Source organism: Tripterygium wilfordii, chromosome 21 (genome assembly GCF_013401445.1).
Source record: "Tripterygium wilfordii isolate XIE 37 chromosome 21, ASM1340144v1, whole genome shotgun sequence".
Lineage (NCBI taxonomy): Eukaryota > Viridiplantae > Streptophyta > Magnoliopsida > Celastrales > Celastraceae > Tripterygium > Tripterygium wilfordii.
Genome location: NC_052252.1, coordinates 9,508,493 through 9,514,492, shown reverse-complemented (window position 1 = coordinate 9,514,492; position 6,000 = coordinate 9,508,493). Strand labels below are relative to the sequence as shown.

Sequence of the window (6,000 nt, the reverse complement as noted above, 5' to 3'; positions counted from 1 at the left end):
AAGTAAACGGGATTGATGGAGAATATTTTCATTAAAGAAATCAAATGAACAATATAACATAAATAGAAGAGATGTTCAACGGTCATAAATGAGACATGACTGTGAACAGTGACAGGACTAATAGTTGTACACAACTATCCGTTGTGAGACAAGTAATATTTAAAACCAAGATACACAATGCATGGGCTTAGCATTTGGGCTTGTTGTGACTTGAGTCTTGAATCTTATTGGGCTGCTCTTCATATTGTAATATACTCTCTTTACACCCCCGCAAGCTGGAGGGGGGTAAAGCCACTCCAAGCTTGGAATGAAGATCAACAAATCGAGCGCAAGATAAAGATTTGGTGAGAAGATCAGCAAGTTGAATAAGAGTTGAAATTTTCTAAACTTGAACTGAACCATTGTTGACAAGAGCACGAACAAAATGTAAGTCAATAGCTATATGCTTCATACGGGAATGTTGAACAGGATTAAGACTCAGATTGGTAGCACCTTGATTGTCGCAATAAATAGTAGGGGTGGAAGCAACTGGAAGATGAAGTTCACGTAGTAAGCTTTGAAGCCAAACAACTTCTGACACAACGGAGGCAAGAGCGCGATACTCTGCCTCCGTTGAAGAGCGTGCAACCGCCTTCTATTTTTGATATTTCCAGGAAATTAAAGTAGATCCAAGAAACACTAAATAGGCTGAGGTGGAAGAACGATCGTCGGGATTACCAGCTCAATTAGAATCAGAGTAAGCATTGAGAGGTAGGGGTGTCAAACAAGTTGAATCTGTATAGGCATGAAGTTGGAGAGAAGAATCCCGACGGATGTGAAGACCCATGGTAAGAGTGCCTTTGAGATACCGCAACACACCTTTGAGAAGTGTCCAGTGAGTGGACGTAGGAGCAGCCATAAACTGGGCAAGACAATTAACAGGAAAGCTAATGTAGGTCGTGTAAGACTAAGATATTGCAGTGCACCAAGTAATTGTTGGTAAGGATTGGGATTGACCAGAGGCTCTCCTTCAGTAGCACTAGTGGTGAAATGAGAAGGCAAAGGTGTATGAACAGCTTTGGCGCCAACCATATCAGCACGATCCAAGATGTCACGAATGTACTTCTGTTGGGAGAGAAACAGACCAATGGAACTGGGATGAACCTCAATGCCAAGGAAGTAAGAGTGATCACCAAGCTCTTTCAGGGAGAATGAAGTAGAGAGAGTCGTGGTAATCCTGCAAAGAAGACAAGAATTAGAACTAGTTAAAATCATATCATCCACATAAACTAATATATACATTAAATGATTATTTTCTTGGAGAACAAAAAGAGAGGAATCTGCAACAGAGCGAACAAAGCCAAGTTGAAGAAGACAATTGCTAAGAGCCATATACCAGGCCCATGGGTCATGTTTCAAACCATATATAGATTTCTTGAGTTTGGATAGGTGATGAAGATGAGTGGGATCCTCAAAGCCACGATGTTGCTTCATATAAACCGTTTCTTGAAGAGAGCCATGAAGAAAAACATTATTGATGTCTAAATGATGAGGCCGTCATTTTTGGGATACAGCAATAGTAAGAACAATACGAACAATTGCAAGACAGACAACAGGGCTGAAAGTACGTGTATAATCAAGGCCCGGACATTGAGCATAGCCCTGAGCAACCAAACGTTCCTTGTAGCAGGCGATAGACCAATCAGGATGATTTTAAGGTGAAAAATCCATTTGGATCCGATTGGATAATAATCAGGAGAAGGAGGGGACCAATGTCCAAGTTTGATGTGGCATGAGAGCATTAAATTCAGCTTGCATGGTAGCTTCCATAATGGATGGGCTAAGGCAGTTTTGACAGTACGGGGTTCATGAGACAAAGGAAGAGGATGAACAGTGGTGAGATGGAGTTTCTTAGGGTGGAACACTTTGTTCATGGATCGGTTAGTTACTCGAGAAGTGGTAGGAGTAGAGGGAGCAAGATTAATAGGAGGAGTAGGAGAACTAACAGGAGATGATGAAATGATAGGAGTAGATGTATGAGATACTGGAGTAGAGGAAAGAGGTGGTGAAATGACAACAAGAGAGACAGAATAGTCGGCATTTGAAACAGTAGGAATAGAGTGAGGAAGTATAGGAGATGTATAAGAGGGAAAGTGATGTTCATTGAACTTGACATGACGGGAAAGATACACTTTATGAGTGACTGGGTAAAAACACTTGTAAGGCTCTGGGTAGTGGAGTAACCAACAAAGAGACAAGGTAGAGAGCGAGGTTGAAGTTTGTGTGAAGTATATGGGCGAAGCCAAGGATAACATTCACAACCAAAGGTACACAGCTTGATATAGTTTGGGACTTGGTGAAATAATTTTTGAAAAGGACTGAGAATGGATGTGGAGGTAAGAGGTAGTCGGTTGATTAAGTAGGTAGCAGTTTGAAATGCAAAACTCCAGAAGGTATAAGGTAATTTAGCAACATGGAGGAGAGTACGAGCTGTCTCTCTAAGATGCCTGTGTTTACGTTCAGCAAGAGCTACATGCTGAGGCATATAGCGTGGAGAAGTGAACCAACTGATCCCTTCTTGATTAAGATAAGTTTTCAACTTTTGATATTCTCCACCATTGTCAGTGTAGAGAGTGCGAATAGATTGTTGAAACTGTAAAAAGACGTTAAAGACTTCAAATTTGGCATGTAAGGGAAATAACGAAGTATATCTCGTATAATGATCCACAAAAATAATATAGTAGGTATAACCATCAATGGATTGCATAGGAGCAGGGCCCCAAACATCGCTGTACACAATATGCAAAGGAGAGGTACTAGAAACAGTAGAGGCACCAAACGGTTGCTTGCGCATCCCAGCAGTGACATCCCCTCTATCATAGCTACTGAGTTGATGACAAATTCAAGTGAATTTGGGGCTCACATGATGAACATAAAATCTTGAACGTAGAACTCATTAGATGGGATAATAACTGGATACCAACTGTTGGGATCCCTATCATGGCTGATTTTGTTTACACGTGAAGTGTGCTTCATATTCTCAAGTTTGTTTCCCACTCTGACAAGTGTTTGGCATGTCCACACAAGTGTGACTTGAAGAAGTTATTGAGCTGCTGAATATATTTTGAGAAGCATGACACCCGAGAGCAAAGAGCCCTTGTTGGAGAAGAAATACTATGAGAATTGTCCGGGTTGTAAGGTTGATAAACGTAAGCTCTCAAGAACAGGTCTACCAATTCGAGAGTTCGTTTCAATATGGGTTATTGTTCTTTGTAGTGGTAAGCACTCTCTTTGTTTTTCTTCTTGAAGCTAAATCCTGTAAAAAGTCCTTGTCTTTGAAATGCTCTAAGTGCCTATTTTGAATGAGTAAAAAAGTTAAGCTGTTGTATGTTAATCATTGTTCTAGGAACTTCCTAAAATGAATGCAAGTAATGAATGGAGGAATAAAGATGGGTTTGGACAATCAAGGTTAACATGAAATTCTAAATTTGGTTTTATATGCTAAATCTGATCCCTTTGTCTTCTAAATAGGAAGGGAAAGAGTTGTAGCTTTGCTGTAACCAAAAAGAACAGATAAGATGGATCATTGTTCTATATGCTTTGTACCCAAATATAGCGTATGTTCTACACATGTAGGACTTGTCATGGATATGGCTGATTGAATTTCCTTCTGATTTATTTAATGGACCATATTCATTAAATTTTGTAAACTTAACTCTTTCATTCACAGTTGCATCCCCAAGTTATTGACTGAGTGCTAGCTATTTCTCCTCCTAAATTGCAGCTAATCAATATCACTTTTATTGATAGTCGCCATATTCGATGATAAGTTTAATTTTGATTTTGTTAATATCCTCTTGTAACCAATCTATTTGCATGGTGAAAGACCTGTGTGAGTTGCACAAACAAATTGCCTAACAATGCATCTACCTTGTTACAATTTGGCAGCTCTACCAATACAATCTCTCTTTCCATTTGTCTATTTCATGGTGAGTGTAGAAACATCGAAATGGTGAATTTAACCTGCCTTTTTGTTCTGATACAGAGAGAAAGATGGATGTATCGTCATTGGTTTTATTTCAATTGTAATTTACTTACGACCTTTCAATTTGTTTATGGTGAAAATAAACATTCCAATTCATTTTCATAATGTTTCTTTCTGTGACATTTCTTAGTTCTCACAACTCTACAATATTCAATAAAATTGAAATGCCTTCTAATGTTTACTACTTTCTTTCTGTAGAAATCCATCCTTGAATAAAGGAACTATTTGTTTATGTTTTTAATTGGAAGCAGAGAGTTCACATAATTAGTATGTTTTAATGAGAAATTAAGAATGTGCATGGACAACAATGAATATGTCAAATAACATGGTTAAGACTCCTTGCATTCTGCATTAAAACTATTGGCTCCTTGAAAACAAAGAGTTTCAATTTTTATGAGAAATATTCTCTTTTGATTTCCCTAATAGTTAGGATGGTTTTATGTCAAATCAAATTTTGTACTCTTCAGAATTGTACCTCTAGGAGGCATAATCCCTGGGAGAGACACCTACGAAAGAGGGAAAACAAAAGCAACTTGGAGAGATATCTACCCTTGGTTGTGTAGCCCCGCCTTCCCACTTGAGAAAAGGACAAAGGAAAGGAGAAAAAAATTTTGCTTCTTTGAGATCAAAATTTCTTGTTAGCTATAATTTGCAAGTTAGCATAGATCAATGTCTGATTTTCTTTAAGATCAATGCTTGTTTAAGATGACTTCTGTAATTTGAAGTTTGGTATTCTTCATTGAATGATTTTTCTATTTCCCCACTCGATTTAGCTTCTTGGACTAACAGTTACTTGGGATAAGGAATAGAGATGCACTTTTGTAGTACCTCAGGATAAGTCATTGCCTGTTCCGGTTGATAATTGGATAATTTATTTTCATTTGTTCTTTTCACCAGATCAGGGATTTCAGTGTAGCAGAAAGTGAGGAAGACATTGGTTATTATGCCGGATACCTTGGTGAGGTCTTAATGGCATGTGATTTTTTTCTTTCCAGTTGCCATTCTTAATTCCTCAAGTAGTGATCCTCTAACAAATCTTGATATTATGAAGGAGCGTCATTTATGTTTGGCAGGGTATTCACATCTATCTTTTGGGGAGTCATGGCTTATCGCTATGGTCATAAACCAGTTATAATTATTGGAACAATATCAGTGTAATGATTCTTCTTGGGGATTCTTTTTGATATTTCTGAATATCCAATTTGTACAATTATATATTTATACGTATTTTTAATTACTTTTATTAATGTTTGGTGTCAGGGTTATTTTCAACACTCTCTTTGGCCTTAGTGTTAATTTTCGGATGGCTATCTCTTCAAGGTTTCTTCTTGGAATTTTTAATGGACTACTGGGACCCATAAAGTTATTGTTCAATATTAAATATCATCTTCGCCATCATCGTTGCCATCATTGGCAATCCTCTTGCTCTACTTGAATTATTTATCTGATTTCTCGAGTATAAATTTGTTGACCAGGCTTACGCGTTTGAAGTTTTCCCTGAAGAACATCAAGCTTTAGCACAGTCAACAGTGAGATTTAATGGCTTACGATGATATCTCAAAGTCCTTTAAATTTTTGTTTCTACATCATAATTGAGTATTCTGAGTTATATCAGGTCAGCACAGCATGGGGTATAGGTCTGATTGTTGACCCAGCTCTTGGAGGTTTTCTAGCACAGGTACTATTATCTCTTGGCCTGAAAGCGTTGAAATCTATAATGGATAACTCACTAATCTAATCACTGAATCATGGCAAGAAAATGTTTGATAATAGGTTAAATTTTTGTGCAGTTGATGCCTGATAAATCAGACAAGTTCAATACATTTCAAAAGGCATAGTACACAGAATAGTCTGCCATATTCTAATAAGGAGAATTGTCACTCTTTGTTCCTCTAACTCTTTGTTCCTGTGTTATCCAACTTTCTCTGTTCCTGTGTTAACAATTTTTTTTTTTGTTGAACAACGTTTCCTTTACA

General features: G+C 37.7%; 1 pseudogene; it reads left to right on the top strand.

Moving 5' to 3' along the window:
• Positions 1 to 3,097: 3,097 nt before the first annotated feature.
• Positions 3,098 to 6,000, top strand: part of LOC119987880 — a 76,749-nt pseudogene continuing 73,846 nt past the window's right edge.